Raw genomic sequence first — 20622 nt, forward strand, 5'->3', positions numbered from 1 at the left:
ACAGACATGGAGGCAATAAACATAAACTGGGGAAATGTTGAAGGGTCACATGAAAGGTAAAATAAGAAAGAGGACTCGAGAAGTGATGAGCTACTCAGACTCAGAAAGAGAGGTCGTTGGGCAAGACAATCTCCAAATGGGGGCCGTGTTTGAGGCCACTGATTCTAGAAGCTGAAGATGATTAAAACGGACATGAAGAGTAGACAGTTCTACTTGATGAAAAGACCAGACACGTAGCAGACTTAGCAACAAAGACCAAATGTCCAGGATCTCTGGATTAGAGCTGAGTTGGGGAAATTGAGAGAAAGAAAAAATTTATGGCTAGCGGACAATAGGTGGGTTTTGGCTGCTGAGAATTCATCTCTTTGTGCTCACTCTTTTCTGTGGGTTCTTGATCTCTCCTTAGAAGGAACCACATAATACATATGGCTTCAGTGAGTTAGTGTCCATCTCCCGTGTTGGAATCAGAAAGGGCCAGGTTCTCCTTTTTGCCACCAGATGGTAGGAGTGAGAGGGCAGGATGGGGCATGAGACTTGTTTGACAAGTGTGACCTTGTCTCCTGGGACTCTGAATCTTGAATGGAGAGTGGGCTGAAGGTGAAAGCATTGCAGTGGAAGTGGGGCAAAGGAGAAGAGACCTGACTCTCCTTCTGCTGGGGCCCCCAGCCCCCTAGCCTCTTGCTTGCTCTATAAACCACTGATATTCTTTCAGATGATTCCCACTTTGCCAGATTCCTTTTGCTTGCAGCCCAGATTCCCGACTGACACATTGGAAGACACCAGAAAGGAAGAATTGGTTGGATTAGATAACTGGAGAGGAAGCAGCAAGGACCGCTCCTAGGGAAAGTATGAATTAGATGATTAGTGCCATTGGCAGAAATGAGAAAAATAAAGATGCAAGATTTGTTTGGGAAAAGATAATGCCTTGGTATGTTCGAGGCCCGAGTTCAGTGCACTTTGAGCAGCTGGAAAAACAGGACTGCAGGGTAACAAGACATAGAGTTGAACAGAGACACTTGGAATTGATGTGCACATGTAACAACATTCACAAGAATAGATGTAATCCTGCAAAGAGAATTGTAGGGGAGGAAGAGTAGAATTTGAGGATATAAGCCTTCCTAGAGAGATGCAACTCAGGAAATGGTTTTATTTTAGGGAGGAAAAAGTAACAACTGACAGAGCACTGAATGTGTAGATGCTTATCTTGTTTTAAAGCTTTGCTTTAAAACTTCCTAAAGATCTCAGTGGGCTTCCCTGGTGGCTCAGCATGAAGAATCCAGCTGCCAGTGCAGGAGAGAGGATTCCATCCCTGGGTTGGGAAGATCCCCTGGAGGAGGAAATGGCAGCCCACTCATTATTCTTGCCTGAGAAATCCCATGGACAGAGGGGCTTGGCGGACTGCAGTTCATGGGCACAAAGAGTTGGACATGACTTAGAGACTAAACCCCAACAACAAAAGATCTCAATATCCTAGGTAATACCATATTTCCTGATGTAAAGAAGGTAGCTGACTATGGATGCAAGTGCCAGAAAATGTTGACTTTAATTCACTTAAACAGCACAGGGTTTTATTCCCTTAGAAACAAGAAGTCTGTAGATAGGACGGTATCCAGAAGTGGTGAGTCAGGGTTTCAGCTCTGCTTGGATCCATTGGACCTGTCTTCCTCTATGTGTTGGACCTAACATCCAGCTGGCTCCCTTTCAGAGCGACAAGAATGCCGTATTAGTTCCAGATATAACAATAGTGAAAAAAAAAAAGTTCTTTCCTCATTCTGCCTCTTGAAAGTGCATCTCTTACTGAATTTTCCCAATTTTCACATTGGCCAGAACTGTGTCACATTCGTTCACCTGCGCCGTGGTTGACTCAAGCCATTCAGGAGTCACCCAATGGGGCCAGCCTGCCTTCAGCACACGGTTAGGCAAAGGAAGAGTCATGTGGTCCCTTGAACGAAACAGCAGTGGGTACAATGAAATAGTGTAGCAGGAGTGGCGAGCAACAACGCAGCCAAGAGCAGCGTCATGGGAGCGGCATCATCTGCTCCATAGTGTGAGGCCAGTGCTGGATACGTTGCAATCCAATCATTCATGCAGCTTCATGTTTGACTGGGAAGTAACTTTGGGCTACACTCTGCATTTTTATAGGATTTTACAAGATGCATCATTACATAACTTCAATGTGAACAATTTCTATGAAGCCATGGTTTTTCAGCCACTGCTTCACTCATCTATAATTTTCTTTTCTTCTATCTCTAGCCTTGCCTCCTAAAGCTTTTCAAAAATCACATGGAGCACAGCAGCAAAACCCTTCCGAGCTCCCATTTTGTCCACCAGAATTCCACCAAAGCCAGGGATCTGTAGGTATAGAAGGATAGCCTTGGCAATGGGTGCCTGGATCAAGAGTCTAAGAAATGGTCAGTGGACTAGGATGGAAATCAGCTCAAACCCAACCGCAGTATTTAGCTATTTTCCTGCTGCATCCTTTTAGGCCCCTTTCAGCTTATAAATGTTAAAGACTACCATCAAGGACAGTAAACGGATTTAGGCATAAAACTTCCTGTCAAGGGTGATTTATATCCAATAAAAAGATAGCAGGAGAGCGAAGCCTGCTTTATGATAGACAGTGAAAGAGTACCATCAAAGTAAAAAGGCTTCAGTCTGTCGTCGGCTGTGTGGGTGTCTCCCTTCTTAAAAAGCAGCATGCTAGGATTGTATTGTTTGCTTTTATCAGCGCCTTGCACTGTCGAGGAAAAGTTCTACTGCACCGCTAATTGAACTTGTACAGATTTATAAGCTCAAGGCCTATGCATGAGAGAGATTATTAGGACTTAAAAGATAATAGCTCCAGCAAGAAAATTAAAACTGCTTTCACCACTTAGATTTCAATTGTGCATAACTTCTACCCTCCATACAAAACTCTATGGACTGAGAATTTGTTTGAAAGATCTTTCCTAGAGTCTGTGAAAGAGTGATGAAACCCCAGAGAACTCAGCTGACATTTTACCTCATGTACAGCCCAACACTACGAAGGACCTACCCATGTAAGTCTGAAAAGGAGGTTTCAATCCAATTGCTTCCTAGGTGAACGACGTGACACTTCTAGATGATCGCCAGTGGGAGACACTTCTCCATGGGTCTTTCTCACATCTACACATCGTGAAAGCAGCGGCACTCTCTGCTTTTGCTCCAGACTATCTTTCCACATACAGCAGATGGTGACTGCAGCCATGGAGTTAAAAGATGCTTGCTGCTTGGAAGAAAAGCTATGACAAACCTAGATAGCATATTAGAAAGCAGAGACATCACTTTGCCAGCTACAGTCCATATAGTCAAAGCTATGGTTTTTCTAGTAGTCATGTCTGGATGTGAGAGTTGGACCATAGAAAAGACTGAACACTGAATAATTGATGCTTTTGAACTCTGGTCTTGGAGAAAACTCTTTTTTTTTTTTTTTATCTGAAAGCACCTTTATTTTGTCCTCATCCTTTTTTTTTCCATTTATTTTTATTAGTTGGAGGCGAATTACTTTACAATATTGTAGTGGTTTTTGTCATACATTGTGGAGAAGACTCTTGAGAGTCCCTTGGACACCAAGGAGATCAAACCAGTTAATCCTAAAGGAAATTAACCCTGAATATTCATTGGAAGGACTGATGCTGAAGCTGAAACTCCAATACTTTGGCCACCTGATGCGAAGAACCGACTCATTGAAAAAGAATGTGGTGCTAGGGAAGATTGAGAGAAGGAGAAGGGGGCGACAGAGGACGAGATGGTTGGATGGCATCATTGACTCAATGGACATGAGTTTGAGCAAACTCAGGGAGATAGTGGAGAACAGGGAAGCCTGGTGTGCTGCAGTCCATGGCGTCGAAAAGTGTCAGACATGACTTACCAACTGAACAACAAACAGCCATGGAAGAAAGAGATGGGGTGTCCCTCAAAAGCAAAGAGCAGGTTTGCAACTCAGGATTCTTCTCCTGTAACATAACCCACTGGGGCCACATGCCGTCTTTATACTGCCTTGTACTAACTGGAGCAGATGCTGATACTCTGGCTGTTGCTTTTGCTGTAAGTAATACAACTCTTCCATCCTGAAGGAGATCAGTCCTGGGTGTTCATTGGAAGGACTGATGCTGAAGCTGAAACTCTAGTACTTTGGCCACCTCATGCGAAGAGTTGACTTATTGGAAAAAACCCTGATGCTGGGAGGGATTGGGGGCAGGAGGAGGAGGGGATGACAAAGGATGAGATGGCTGGATGGCATCACCAACTCGATGGGCATGAGTTTGAGTAAACTCCGGGAGTTGGTGATGGACAGGGAGGCCTGGCGTGCTGCAACTCATGGGGTCGCAAAGAGTCAGACACGATTGAGCGACTGAACTGAACTGAACTGAACTGAATACAACTCTTTGCCTCTGATCTGGGGGCCTTTGACTTCTGCTGGTTTCTGGGAACAGGCTAACTTCTCAGATTGCAGATAAGGAATATCTCAGACCCTTCACAGTTGGTGAAAATCACCAGTAATATGGACTTAGAAAAGCCATTTTTCTAACATTTTAAATCATAAGAAGACTACCACCTGCCTTAAACCATAATATGTCACTATTCCTTACATTTTCATACCTAAGTATAATTTCCCTTTGGTCAAAACCAAAGAGAAGCCAGGATAATAGTTGTTAGGGAGGATTATGGAGGAAACTTCTTTTCTTGAATCTCTAGGGAAAATTCTTAGCCTTTTGACAATAAAAAGAAAAAGGAAATGGATCTAATAGACAGGTGACCAATTAATGTCCCTCCCAGTTCTTCAACTCACAAATTTACATAGATGTTAAGAAATATGGGATTTCCCTGGTGGGCCAGTGAATGGGACTCCATGCTCCCAATGCAGGGGACTGGGTTCAATCCCTGTTTAGGGAACTAAGATCCCACATGCCAAAACTACTGAGCTGGCACGCTATGGAATCCATGCACAGCAAGTGGAGAAGCCCACACACTGCAACAAAGAGCAAATAGAGTAAACATCCCCCCCTCTTTTATTGTCCTCACCCCCAGATTATACGTAAGGAAAAATAATGCCCTTAACCAAGTTTTCACCCATTCACGTCTTCAGAGATCACAGTATGGCTCCTTTTAGACCATTAAGGGGAAAAATAAGTTGAACAGCATCTCTTTAAAATGGACAAAGATGGGATTTATACAAGGAGAGGCAGGTTGATAGAGCCCAAGATACGAAATACTGAGGTTACTTGAAGTTCCTTTGGACATCATGCCAAGATTTAAAAATAATGGGGATGCACGTATGCAAGCAAACCCTGAATGGAGATATACATTCCTAAAGAGAACAGTATGGTTGAACAAAGCTTTGATGATGGAATTAACTTGAAACAAAGGCCCTTTGAGGAAGATAAGTCTGAAAAGAAATGAAGAATACATAAAACTTTGTTTAATTTATGGAATTTATATGCTGCTGACCAGTAAGTATAAAGTTCCATTCCCTTGGTTCTCACTATCACTCATGTATTACTTGTCAGTAAATGTGATGCACTCAGAACAGAACAGCTCCCGTAATATTTCTGTTCCCACTGCAGCTTTACTACACCCATGAAACTCTGTAATCTTTAAATTCCCTCACTGTTAACATCTGCTGAAACATTATTGGTCCCAGCATAGCCAAGCTGCTCTGAAATTACATTTAGCAGAGTAGTTAATGCTAACAGTATAATTCTCGACGCAACGGTGTTTGAAGAGAGCTTTAGAATGGGCACGACGATCGTGCTTCCTTTAGGTTTTATTTCTTTTGTATCTGTTTTGTATCACAATCTTATGGGCTTGGAGCACACCATTTGAAAAAGAGCATATTGTACATATATATTTCAGTAAACACCCTATTTACATTCTAATTTTTTTTTAATTCCATAACCTAAACTCACTTTTTCTAGTGTTTTTTTTTTTTAATGAAATGAAATTCCTTTGCAAGATATGATGATAACCATTTAGCGGTTTGAGGAGGGAAATTAATCAAGCTTCTGTAAAATGAAGATATTTTATCACCCCGTTAAGGTGTTTTGAATGTTTTAAATCTAAATGACCCTACACATAACCAAAATAAACAGGTTGCTTATGGTGCTTGTTAATGAGGATACATTCATTCTATAATCATAAAGTTGTTAACATTTAAAAAAAAACTTTGCCTTGAAAAGCTACGTTTGTTGTAACTCCAAGACTGTAAACATGACCTTGACATTACTTTAAAATTAATATATTCATATATTTACATCAACATATTTTATGTTATTAAAAGTATTTACATTTAGTATGATAGAACATGATGTTTAAATGTGTTTAAACTGTTGTACAATGAAATGAATCAGCTATGTGTGTGTGTGCTTAGTAGATCAGTCATGTCTGACTCTTTGTGACCCTATGGACTGTAGACCACAAGGCTCCTCCATCCATGGGGATTCTTCAGGCAAGAATACTGAAATGGGTTGCCTTGCCCTTCTCCAGGGGAATCTTCCCAACCCAGAGATCGAACCCAGGTCTCCCACAACGCAGGCAGATTCTTTACTGTCTGAGTCACCAGCAAAGCCCAAAAATACTGGAGTGGGTAGCCTGTCCTTCTCCAGGAGAACCTTCCAACCTAGAAGTTGAACCGGGATCTCCTGCAATGCAGGCAGATTCTTTACCAGCTGAGCCACCAGTGAAGCCCAAAAATACTCGAGTGGGCAGCCTGTCCTTCTCCAGGGGAATTTTCCAACCCAGGAATTGAGCCAGGGTCTCCTGCAATGTAGGCAGATTCTACCAGGGAAGCCCAAATCGGCTATATGTATACATATATCCCCTCCCTCTTGGACCTCCGTTTCATCCCCACCGTCCCACTCATTGAGATCATCACAGAGCACCAAGCTGAACTCCTTGTGCAACATTCTTAAGAACACACTTTCTTCCTTCATATATTCCGAATTTTAACTCTCAGCAATATTTTAACACAAGTTAGACTTCTGAATGTATGAAGGAAAGTCTGTGCTCAAGAATGTTAACACTGTAACTTTAGTAAGCTTTTATATAACTTTCTTCAAAATGAACAAGAAGTTTGCCAAAGTTGATTGCCATAAAGTATAGTATAGTCAAAGATAATAATTCTTTACCATTTATTACTATATATGCCATCTTTTGAATATTTCTATATTTGTGTCATATGTAATAGTCTGTTGGGATCAGAGGCCAGATTATATTCCTATTAATTCTGTTTCTGCAGGATCTATGCCAGGATATAAGCAAGATTAGGTTCTAATAAACAGGTGTTGGATTTACTCCCCCACCCCATACCCTCATCCCAGGAACCCTCATCCTCTCTGGATTTCTTATTTCCCAAGAGCAGTTATAGACATTGTTCAGAAACCTTCTTTACAGAAATTCTTTCTTTTGCATTAGTGCCCTCTACTTGCTGGCCAGACTCTGTCTCGGTCCCATAATCCCTCTTTTTCAGTCTCACTTTGAGAAGATGTCTGGATCTCTGCTACATTTCTGCCTGTTGTCCAGACCCATGGCTTGCATGGGATCTGAGAAAGTATCCTATCTTCAAGAAGAAAATGCCTGCCAAGCTCCTGTTTGTAGGTACTAAACCCTCAGCATCGCTACTTGACCACCTGTGCTCTGTAACCAGGTTCTAGATCCCTGATTTTCCTCTGAACAGTGACTTCCCTCCCTGAGCCCAAAATACTTCTGTGCCAGTTTTTATTCAATCACTCTATTTCTTATTTCTTACTTCTGACTCCTGACATCTAAACTTCTTTCCCTGCATCCACTCTTCGAAGTTGATGGGGTCAAAATACTATTTCTTTTATGCTATTTGGTTGTCTTTCATGGTAGCCACACAGATTTATAGTAAAAGCTCTACACAGAAAAAAACAAAAAAATTTCTGAGCTTTTAAAATACATTCACAAAGTAATTTGCCAGACAAAGCAAAACGTTATATTAACATTGAATGTTTACCTTATTATGCTTATCTCCTAACCTTGTACAAGAATATGCATGTAGGAAATCTTATATTTGAGATCTAAGCAGTACCTGATTAATGAACAGCAGTAAATTATAACTTGCCAGCTGGTTTTTCAACATTCAGCTGTAATAATAATCTGAATTCATATCTGCTTTTCTCCTTCCTTTTCCTCATTATTACCATAAAACTAGAAGCATATGGGATGATATTATTAAGGAAGGTAAAATACCTGGATAACAGAAAAAGGAGACAGAAGGTTGTTTAAAACCATTGTCTTTGTACATGTGTGTTAAAGAGAGAGAGAAATTTTCCTGTTTCTTTTTCATTTTCCTCAAGACTCACCATCCACAATGCATAAAGGGTTCTATCAAGTGACCTAAAGAGACATAGTAGAAACAATTACCATTGCTTTTAGTTGCTCTCTTTGAAAGCCCTTCCCAGCCTACAGACCTTATGGGTGGGCCTGGGCAACCTCATTTATGCCTTTCTGTGACTTCAGCTTAATTGGACTAGAAGTAGATACGTGACCTTGAGGGTAACAGATCTCTAGCTTCAACTGAGCCAATAAGATTTTGCTGTTTGCTTTCTCTTTCACTCCCTTCTCTTTGCCTCTCTCCAAGTAAGATACACAGAAACTGGAACAAAAATGTCATTTAGAGTTGAGGTTGCAAGTGAAGCTGCAAAAAACCAGAACGAGGCGGGTTAAGTAAGCAGAAACTGAAGCTTCACAGGAGAAATTAGTCAGTGGAAAAAGTAAGGGTACAGATAAGCAGAAAGAAGCCGAGAAAATAAACCACACAACGCTAGAGAAAATGATTCTTGATACAAGGCAGAGTTAATAGGATTTTGAAAGATCAAATATGAGGTGTGATAAAAAGAAAGAAATGGAAGACTTCTAAAAAAATAGTTGACCATCTCAATTCAGTCTTTAACAAAATGCTGCCACATGTTCTATTTGCTAATTGTATTCAGTAGTCTACCAACCCTTGGGGAGAAATCAGAAAACAAACCAGAGACCCAGTCCTCAAAAACTGCAAGTTGGGACTTCACTGGTGGGCTAGTGGTTAAGACACAACACTACCACTGCAGGGGGCATGGGTTTGATCCCTGGTCGGGGAAGTAAGATCCTGCATGCTGTGCAGTGAAGCCAAAAAACTAGAAAGCAAAATGATAACAACAAAAATTGGAATAAACACCAACTGTAAGTCTTACTGGACTTAACTGTAATCCATTTCAATACAGTGAGGGAAAGTGTGTTTCACAGAGAAGCCTCTAACCCGACTCTTTCCCACAGGAACACAGGAAGGTGAGCAGGCTACAGTAAACGGAAGGAGATGAAATAACCAGAGGAAGCAACACGGAAGAGCGTTTCAGGGAGAAGGGATCATGTGTAGTCTCTTAGGACTTGGAATTCGTTCTGCTTTCTAGTAGAATTTAACTGCAATGGTTGGAAAGTAATATAAGCAGCTAAGATGTAGTATGGTATAGACTTTCTCTTTAAGTGCTTAAGGAATTCTGAATAAAGAGATTATTGTGAGGATTCTATGAACTTCACCGGTGAGAAAAGAGCTGAAGGATGAGCAGAAATTGAGCTGGTGGAGGAAAAGGACAGAGGGGCACCTGTGTTGCTCCATCATCTTTCCCCTGTAGGCTCTGTATGTAAATATGTATTTCTTCTCAGGTACATTGTAAGTTCTTTGTAAGCAGAAATTGCAAGCCTTTCCTGCACATCTTTCTATCATATCTAATAGTTTGCTGTGCACAAGAATGTTATGAAAATTTTTTCCTCGATGTTTAATTTTTTGTGCTTTATGAGTCAGAGTTAAGAATGAGAAATGCTTGACTCTATTTTCTACGCACCAAAAGTCCAAACATCTAGAAAATTCTAAAAGCAGAGCATCTCATGTTGCTCATTTATCCCCAAAGCAATTTGCTATGACCACCTTTAGAAGTATGTTGGTAGAGTAAGTGGATTCAAATTGTTTTAATTACTCACTAAGTTCATGGGTAAATTTTTTGATGGATCTTTTTAGCAGACACTAGAAGTAAGTTTACTTACTCATGATGCAGTTTGGATATCAGGTACTGGGCTGTATTGAGATTAATTCAAAGTATTGCTACTTGTAATCCATTCAGAGTTTATGATAGCATCAGACAGGTAGGAATGACAGGTGTGTGTGCATGTGTGTTCTTTGTGTCCAACTCTTTGTGACCCCATGGACTGTAGCCTGCCAGGTTCCTCTGCCCCTAGGATTTCCCAGGCAAGGATACTAGAGTGGGTTGCCATTTCCTTCTCCAGGGGATCTTCCTGACCCAGGGATCAAATCTGCAGACCCACATCTGCTGCATTGCAGGCGGACTCTTTCCTGCTGAAAAACCAGGGAAGCCCATATTAGGGTATGACAGTGACTTGTTATTATCAGTAAAAGCTAACATGTTGGCAGAAGTATGGAGACAGTGAAAAGATCAGTGTATGCCAGAGGTTTGGGTGAAGGGAAGAATGAATGGTGGTGAACAGAAGGTTCTGAGTATGTATATAATACTACAGTGGTGGGTATGTCAAACTTTTGTCAAAACTCAGAGAACATATAGCATGGAGAATGAACCCTAGTGAAAGCCATGTGCTTTGATTGGCACTAATATATTGATGGTGCACACAGGGTGTTGATGGTAGGGGAGGCTGTGGCAGGCGTTGGGGAAAAGTGGCAGCAACTCACTATCTTCAACTCAGTTTTGTTGTGAACCTAAAACTGTTCTAAAAGGTAAAGTCTATGATTTTTTTTTTTTTTTAAGGATTCTGACCCCCTCCCCCACTCAAGGACTTCCCCGGCAGCCCAGTGACTAAGGCTCCACGCTCCCAATGCAGGGAGTCTTGGGTTTGATCCCAGGTTGGGGTACTAGATCCCATACGTCACAAGTAAAGATCCCACATACCGCAACTAAAGAACTGAAGATTCCACGTGCCAAAACTAAGACCTGTAGCAATTAAAAAAAAAAACTCTAAAACTAATATGAACAGAATATTTACTATTTTACAGACTCTAAGTGCTTTGTAGATCTGGTGATTTATTTAATCCTTATATCAACCCGATGAGGAAATAAAGCACAGAGTGGTTGAATAACCTCACACAGCTAATAAGCAGTAAATAATAGAGCCTGAATTAAAAGTACTATACTAAGTGGTTTATGAATTAAAGACACGTCCAATGAACAAGGCAGAAAAATATTAAATCACAGAAGCAATGGTGATCTTAGGAATAACTGAGTTACAGCCACAGAGTAATATCCAAGCGCTAAGAAATCTGATAATTCCGCATAATCCAGCCTAAGTAAAAAACAACTATTGGAATATTTCTAAATAATATATCTAAAATTGGTGGATTCAGTCAAATTCCCTCCCTTGTGGGTGATCAAATGAAAAGTGTAATGGATTTTGAAAACCACTTCTCAAAACAATACTTTGGTCTGGGTATTCTTAACGGCCATTTTACCAATGAGGAAATTGAAGCTATGGGAGATTTCACAATTCACCTTGGCCAAACTCTTTTGTGGATTGAGACAAGGTATAAATAAAATAGGTAAGCAGTTCCTTGAAGATTACCAGGTTAGCCTCTGGGAGGAGGGGGTGGCTGTGCTTTGTAACCAGAGTTCTTTTAGGAACTTTTCTTTCATTCCCTGATCACCACCGGCTCCAAGCACAGTTGCATGTAGTGAACTGCAGTCCCGCAGGGACGTGCCTCTCCCAGATCACATCGACTCCAGTATAAAATTACAGGAATTGAGGAAATTATTCTCAATTCAACACAGCAGTCCCAAGGGCATTGGTTGTATATCAGACTCCACATAAGTTTGAAGACATGGAGGGATTAACCCAGCAAAACAAACAACTGGAACTTGAATATTACAAATCCCTACTATGAATAGTTTCTTAGTGATGCTTGCAATTCTTGGCATTCTCCCTTATCTTCTCATTCTCTCCATCCTTTTCAGAACCCCTCTATTTTTTAATCACCCTATTTGTTGCTTACAAAAACTGATTTAGCTCTTTTCGGCTCCTATCCCTAATTCTACTCAGCATTTCACAGAGAAGGTGTTGGCTGAAGCTTTGAAAATGTTTACCTTTTCTTTAAATCAGGTTTAAAATGTTCCTTCTCGGTTTCTCTCCGGTGGTGGTTTTTCTCTCTCCAGTAACATATTCATTTAAATGTTTTACCAATAAAAGAGAATAACAGCCTGATGACTGTGTTCTAATTGTTATACTCCAGTTGTGTGTTTTAAATTGACAGTATTTTTTAGAAAATATTTGGAGGAAGAATTAAAATAAACTAGAAAGTTAAAGAACCATCCTATGTGTATTAGAAGTCACTCTGGGGTGTGTTTTAGGGGTCCATTAATATCTGCAGCACCACAGTATCACCACCACTTGGGGTGCTGGAGAAGCCTCTTGACAGTCCTTGAACGGCAAAAAGGTCAAACCAGTCAATCCTAAAGGAAATCAACCCTGGGTATTCATTGGAAGGACTGATGCTAAAGTTGAAACTCCAATACTTTGGTCACCTGATGGGAAGAACTGACTTATTGGAAAAGACCCTGATGCTGGGAAAGACTGAAGGCAAAAGGTAAAGAGGGCAGCAGAAGATGACATGGTTAGATAGTGTCACTGACTCAGTGGATTTGAATTTGAGCAAAATCCAGGAGATAGTGAAAAGGGAAGCCTGGCATGCTGTAGTCCATTGGGTCACAAAGAGTCGGATACAACTTAGCAACTGAACAACAACATCTGCAGCAAGTGGTTGCATGCATCAAGTTTTCATTCCAAGACAAAAATCAGTAGAGCATCAAAATATGCCTTGTTGGATCCTTACACTGAACTTTAGTGAGATGGTGTGTGCAATGACATGTAAATTAGGTCAGAAGCCAAAGTTTGCAAAACATTGCAATTTGTTGATTATATATGTCAAATTCCATTGTGAGAATCTGTTTTGTCATATATAGTAACAAAAATGAGCTCAGACTTAAAATAGTCTGATAGCACCTATCTATAATGCCTTCCTAATAAGTAGTAAATAGCCCAGTTGAACATAAAGCCTGTGAAAGAAAGTTGCCTGTCTTCATTTTGAAGAGATTATTTTAAAATATTTGACTCGATCTTTCCCAAGTGAGCTAAAAATACACACAAAAAAGAAGAGAAAAATGATTTTAAGAGATGGTATCTGACTGGTGTCATTAAAAATCAACATACTTGTCTTTAAAAATTCTTATAATTTTTTTCTGGGTAAATGATTTTTTAAAATTTATTTTTAATTGGTGGATAATTGCTTTACAATATTGTGTTGGTTTCTGCCACTCATCAACATGAATCAGCCATAGGTATACATACGTCCCCTCCCTCTTGAACTTCCCTCCCACCCTCACCCCACCCCACCCCTCCAGATTGTCATAGAGCACCAGGCTGAGCTCCCTGCACTATACAGCAACTTCCCATTAGCTATCTGTTTTACAAATGGCTATATGTATTGCAGTGCTACTCTCTCAATTCATGATTCTTATAATTAATTCTATAACTGCTTTGCTAGTAATCAGGATGGGTATTTATATGTGAATATAAAATATGAATTTAAAATATGAAAATATCTCAGAATTTTTTTACATTTTAACCTGCGTTGGTATATTGTAGCAGTACAGAGAAGGCACTCAGTAAATATTTGTCGAATGAATAAATGATTAGATGAAAGACTATGAAGATTAAATGTCTTGTTAGTCACAAGTACCCATAGACTTTCTCCTTAGGCATTTATTCTTCACTCCCTCTATGTAAGTGTCATGTCCAGTTGAGAATGGAACGATATGTGGGACCTGGTCTCTCTCCTCAAGGAACTTAGACTCTCATTCTAGGAAAAATGTAAGGATTTGATATTTTTCGAATTTCCTTAAGGAAGTACAGGAAGTCCACTAGACACAAAACTTCAAGTTGCAGCTTTCAAAGATGCAAGCATGCATTCACATGTCTAATCATGTAAGTTAGTTCACGTGTCCGGTGTCCACTGTTATGTGCATGCACCCTCTAGGAGAGCTGTGGTTTTGCGTACTTTGCTATACAGTACAGTATAGAGTACACTGGGATAGCATCTTTATTTCCAGCAGGATGTCTGAAAGCAAGCAAAAAGCAGCAGTGATGTGGCTGCTAAGAAGCCCCAGTTGTTTTGCTATACTAGTGTATTTTTCAAGGTACTGTACCGTCAGATTAAAAATGTTTTCTTTATTTTTGTGTTTGTTTTCTATGTATTGTCTCTGTGAAAGTATTATAAACCTGCATCTGTACTTAGTCACTCTGCCGTGTCCGACTCTTTGAGACCCCATGGACTGTAACCCATCAGGCTCCTTTGTCCATTGGGGTTCTCCAGGCAAGAATACTGGGGTGGGTTGCCATGCCCTCCTCCAGAGAATCTTCCCAACCCAGGGATCAAACCCAGGTCTCCCGCATTGCAGGCGGAATCTTTACTGTCTAAGCCACCAGGGAAGCCAAAACCTACTACAATATGTTACTATATATGTGGTTGTGTTAGTTGGGTACCTAGGCTGACATGTTCAGACTTAAGAACAAATTGGATTTATGAACACACTCTCAGAAAACAACTCGTTCATATGTAAGAGACTTGCTGTACAGCAGATAATTTGCAGAAGGCAATTCCCTGAAGTACATGAATAGTGACTACCCTTTGGATGGGTTCACTTTATCCATCTGGAAACACAATGATAATAGACATCTATCTTTCTATAGACGACAAGCTCCATGTGTGTTTCAACTGCCAGACAAATTTTGCGATGGTAGAAAGAGTTAGGATGACTCAGACCACACTGCCATTGGTCTGCTCAGACCTGAATGCTAGTATTCTTCAGAGCCCATCCTTGGAGACTGTCTGTCCTTCTGAGAAATCTCCTTTGATCCCAGGGGTTCCACTAGCCCCTGTTTGCTCATGATCCTCAAATCGCCATTTTTCAATACAGACTTCTCAATGGAGTTCCAGACTCAAACATCTCTTAGATGGCTCCACTTGGCTACTGTACAGGTATGTCTAATTAATAGCAAGTTCAGTTTAAGATATTGGGTTCACAAGGAATAAGGAAAGAGGAGTGACTGCTAAAGGGTAAAGGCTTTCTTTGGTGGGTGATGAAAATGTTCTAGAATTAGTGGTGATGTTTGTACAACTTTGTGACTATCAACAGTCTCTGAACTGCACTTAAAAAAAATGGATTTTATGGTATATGAAATATCTTAATCACAAAGAGGAAAAATATAACCCAATTTACTTCTTTGTAAAATCTTTTTGTTATGTTCTTGAAAGGAGCGGTTATTTTCCCTAGCTGTGAAAGTTGCTACATAGCAACATGGATTTGAGCAGATCTTAACTACTGAAGGGAGACTAAAGATCATTTACCAGCTAGACTGAGATTTAAATTCAAATAAAATATTCCATTCATTTTTCTGTGTTCTTTCTTTTTTTCAAGTAGGTATTCAAAATAAGCATTTTTTGAATGAATGAAAAAATATAAGACTAAGAACTCTGCCCATACATGGGAATGATATAATGCACCATTAACTTACCCATGCTGAAATCTCAGGCTTTACAACTGGTGGCTCAGTGGTAAAGAATCTGCCTGCCAATGCAAGAGAGTTGGGAGATGTGGGTTTGATCCCTGAGTCATGAAGATCCCCTGGAGGAGGGCATGGCTACCCACTCCAGTATTCTTGTCTGGAGAATTCCATGAACAGAGGAGCTTGGCAGGCTACAGTCCATGGGGTCACACAGAGTCAGACACGACTGCACAGGAGCATGCATGCACACTGAAATCTTAGGGTTGTTGCAGTGAAAAGGGAAAAAGAGGAATGAGTTTTTCTCTTTCCCTCTCTTGAGAACAAAGAAGATAAAGAGAACAGTGAGCAGGCCTGAACATTTCTAGTTTGGCAGGGGGTGGCATGGTGGGGGGTTGTATTTAATAGCTCCTAACTCTGCATATCTGTGACTAAGTTTGCTTTTCTGCCCCCTAACCATGCAGGAGCTACAATTCATATCTTCTTCTTTGACTCTATGTTAAATATCTTCCCTATCTGGTGTTTTATCCTTACAATACGCTTCCCCTTATACTTACAGACCAGAAAGAAAGCCCCAGCGCCACCAAACTGCCAGATTCAATTACTGGGTTGCATGCTTAGTCATTCAGTCGTGTCTGACTCGTTGCAACCCCATGGACAGTAGCCCTCCAGGCTCCATGGGGATTCTCCAGGCGAGAACACTGGAGTGGGTTGCTATGCCTTCCTCCAAGAGATCTTCCTGACCCAGGGATCAAACCCAAGTCTCTTGTATCTCCTGCATTGGCAGGAGAGTTCTTTACCATTGGCATCACCTGGGAAGCCCTAATTCCTGGGTTACTGATGCCAGTTTATAGCTGTCTTTGAATCAATGTGAGAGGAAGAAATCAAGATCCTATCACCTTTGTTCCTCATTACCAACTCCTGACTGCAGCCCTTGCCTTATTTAAGCCCTAGACTCCTCATGGAGGTTGGGCACAGTCCCTGAGACACGAGCCTACTGTGTTCGCATTTTTGCTGGCTGAGGATAAAAGCCACCTTTTTATTTCCTCCAAACTCTGTCTCCATATTTTTCATCCAGCTTCAGTGGGCAGAGAAGGCCAAGACTTTGGCCGGGAAACAGGATGGGTTCCAAGTTTGACATTTCATTTTATTCCCAGGGCCTAGTTCTGTGCCTAAATACAAAAGCAATAATAATATAGTCCAAACAGTAATAACAGGCCATCAGTAACTCTTTGAATAAATGAATCTGAAGATTCATGCTGAACTGACAGTCTTTTCTTCACCCTCCACATTTAGTCAGTCACCAACTTCTGTAGACACCCTGTCTGCAGAAAATCTGGCCTTTTCTCTTCATCATCACCATGCTGTGATTAACTTAGTTCTGCATCTTGTCCTTGCTTCCTGGATTACTATCTTAATTTTCACTATGCACTTTTCTCCAAATATGTAATATTATTGTTAGGTAGTTAGGATAGGAAAAAGGAATCCAGAATGGCAGTGGCTAGAAGATAAGGAAGGGAAAAACCCGAGAAAATAGAACAAAAGAAGGGGGTCTGAGGACCAGAGTAGGACCTCAGGTAAAACAAACATCACTCCTGGCTAGCCCAATTTACATAGGGCAGGCCCAGTGGGAGGAGGAAAAACATATAAAAAAGAGGAGCCAAAATTGGGCTGAGGGGCCTCTCTTCTCTTCTGGTCTTTTGCATCGACATGCCTTCATGCCTTGAGGATATATTTTCCTTTACTTTCTAAATAAAACTGAGCTGTAACACAGAGTTGTAACGCTGGTCCATCCATCGCTTCAAGTTTTTGATGTGATGAGACAGAACCGAGGAAATTACAAACTCCTCCAACATAATGGAACTAAAAATACTTTCCTTAAAGTTAGACTTCTAGTTGGTGTCACTTAGCTCGAACCAATCCTGTCTGTGCTGCTGTCCAAGGGATCTAAAATCCAAATGAGATTGTGTTTGTTTTCTACTTAAAATTTTTGGTGATTCTCCATTGTCTTCTAATTATAATGAAATTCCTCAGAATGCCTACGTGACTCAGCCTTGACCCTCTTGACGCACTTGATGGTAGTGCGTCCAGCCGTCTTCACACTTATGCTTTCCTGGTACTCCTTGCTCCCAGATAGCACTGACAGCTATCTCCTTAAGCTCTTTCACCATCCAATACACACAACTGTGATAGGATTCAAAAGACACCACTGTACCTGTTCATTTAAAAATCTGTCTCCACGGCTGCACTTAAGACCCTTGAGGTCTGGAATCAGGCTTACCATAAAATATGCAGGCTGGTAGTGTGTCTTGTGGAAAAATCAAAACTCTTAGAGATGGCACTGTGGTTCCACTAGCTCAGCAGGTTAGCTCTTGGATCATACCCTACAAAGGTATGTTGCGTATAATGGTTCATAGATAACGCTTGAATAAGCACTTAGAAGATGATTCAATGCTAATTCCTTTCATTCTTCTCTTCCTCTGCTGCTTCCTCTTCAGTATTTTACTACCATCTTTTCCCTTAGAGAAGAAATTGTATCCTGTAGGAAAAGAATAATTTACAGGTGAGAGAGTTTCCCAGCCTAATTATATTGATGGAGGGTGGCAAGGCAGTTATTTTAAACTAATAGTAATTTGGGGGTGTCTTGGAGATTCCGGTTATTTCTATTATCTCCATGTGTGAATTATCTTTAGTCATTTGAACTTTACTACATTTGTTATGTCTCAGTTTGACTCTTTAGAATCAGTCATTTAATGAAATTGCCTTGGGACAAAACAGAATCCAAACAACAACTGATAATCAAATACAAATACAATCAAAACAAAAATAGCATGAAGATAAAACACTGTGCTTAATAATAAGTTCTGTCAATGAAGATGATATTTAATAAACAGAGAGTTCATGAAATTGAGCTTTGATGAAATTTGTCAGAAGTAGTAGAGCTTCTGTGTGCACTGTAATCCCTTTCAGTGGGCACTTGATGTGAGTTTCTCAGTGTATTTTCCAAATCAAGATTTTGAATGGGATGAACAAGAGTATTCAATTTTAAGGCTGCTGATTCTTTACTAATTCACTGATTAAATAAAAATCCCTCAGAAGGAAAGTTGGCAATTATCACTCTCACTTCAATTCAATGATTCCATTATTATGTCGGTCCCATTATTGACAGAATCCTCAATCCTTATATTCATTCATTCAGAAAATACTTATTTTTGAGAACCTACTTGAAAGAAAGAACACAGAAAAATGAATAGAATATTTTCTTTGCATTTAAGCATCCCAGTCCAAGGCTTCCCTGGTGGCTCAGATGGTAAAGAATCTGCTGGTAATGCAGGAGACTGGGGTTCAATCCCTGGGTCAGGAAGAATCCCCTGGAGAAGGGAATGGCTACCCATTCCAGTATTCTTGCCTGGAGAATTCCAGGGTCAGAGGAGCCTGGTAGGTTGCAAAGAGTCACCCATGGGCACAGGAACCCATGGAGGTTGCAAAGAGTCAGAGATGACTGAATAACTAACACTACTATATCCCAGTCCAGTTTGTAAATTATTTTTAGCCTTTCTTCAGTAGTTAACATTTGCTTGTCCCAATATAGCTATAATCTTCACGATATGGTTTAGTCGCTCATTTGTGTCTGACTCTTGTGGCCCTACGGACTGCAGCCTATCAGGCTCCTCTGTCCACGGGATTTCCCAGTCAATAATACTGGAGTAGGTGCCATTTCCTTCTCCAGGGGACCTTCCTGACCCAGGAATTGAACCCAAGTCTCCTGCATTGGCAGGCAGATTCTTTACTGCTGAGCCACCAAGGAAGCCATAATCTGCATAGCTAGGGAAAATAACTGCTCCTTTCAAGAATTTTGGGATACTTCTACCTTTAAATGGAAAAAAAAAATTAGAAGATCAGTTGTGCAAGGGTGTATTTGCTGCTCAGTTAAGTCCAAGTCTGCAACCCCACTGACTATATCCTGCCAGGCTCCTCTGTCCATGGAATTCTCCAGGCAAGAATACTGGAGTGGGTAGTCAGTCCCTTCTCCAGGGGATCTTCCTGATCCAGGGATAGAACCCAGGTCTCCTGCATTGCAAGCAGATTCTTTACCATCTGAGCCACCAGGGAAAATAATTGCTCATTTCAAGAATTTTGGAATAGTTCTGCCTTTAACTGGAGAAAATTTTAAAAAGATCTACCAGTTGTGCAAGGGAAGCACATCCAATTGAGATGGCTGCTGCTTTGCTCAGATTTTATACTCACTGGACCCTCAAACTGAGTCCTTGTCTTATTCTCCATACAAAAAATTCCTGCTTTAATCACTAAGTACCACTTCACCCAGGGTTGTGGTTCCCACTTGCCTCTCTGTAGTCCACCAAGTGTTGGAACATTGTCCAATCCCAGCCCTGACTGCAGGATTACCAGATCTCATGGCCAGCCCTGCTATAGGTATTTGGCCTCTACTATTGTCTGCTCTTGTTCTTCCTAGTCCTGGCTTCAGCACAACCAGGTTACCTTCCTAATGAACCACCTTTGCCCTCATTGCCTGCCCTTGGAACTTTCCAAGTCATCACTCAATCCTGGGTCTCTCTGGACTGAGGATGTGCAGAGCCAGGCCTTCCTTTAGTGAGAAAATGCAAATAGTCCTACAGAGAGGCATCATCTCAGGTTTGTTGGGGATACAGCTCTATACTCATGTTATCAAAAGATTAGTTCCCTACAAGAGCAGGAATTTGAAGTATCTAATTTAGTTCCCAGCAATCACTGCCTACCCCGAATTCCCAGGTTCTCATCCTGGTATTGTTAGGGGAAACCCTGACTGTTAGGGCCCACCCTGGCCAGGCACTGTAGCTATTGTTTGCATGAGTCATTTTATGACAGGAGATCTAGGTAGGGAACACAAAACTAACAAGCCACCACCAACCAGAAGAATTTAGGAGATGTCACATGTCCTACTAACCTCCCAGAGTCCTTGTTGCTGGAATCCATCTTGGCTGAGCAATGTGGATGCCACCGGGAAGGCTCTTGAGACAGAACTGAAGA

This window comes from Muntiacus reevesi, chromosome 5, assembly GCF_963930625.1.
Source record: "Muntiacus reevesi chromosome 5, mMunRee1.1, whole genome shotgun sequence".
In the NCBI taxonomy this organism is placed as follows: domain Eukaryota; kingdom Metazoa; phylum Chordata; class Mammalia; order Artiodactyla; family Cervidae; genus Muntiacus; species Muntiacus reevesi.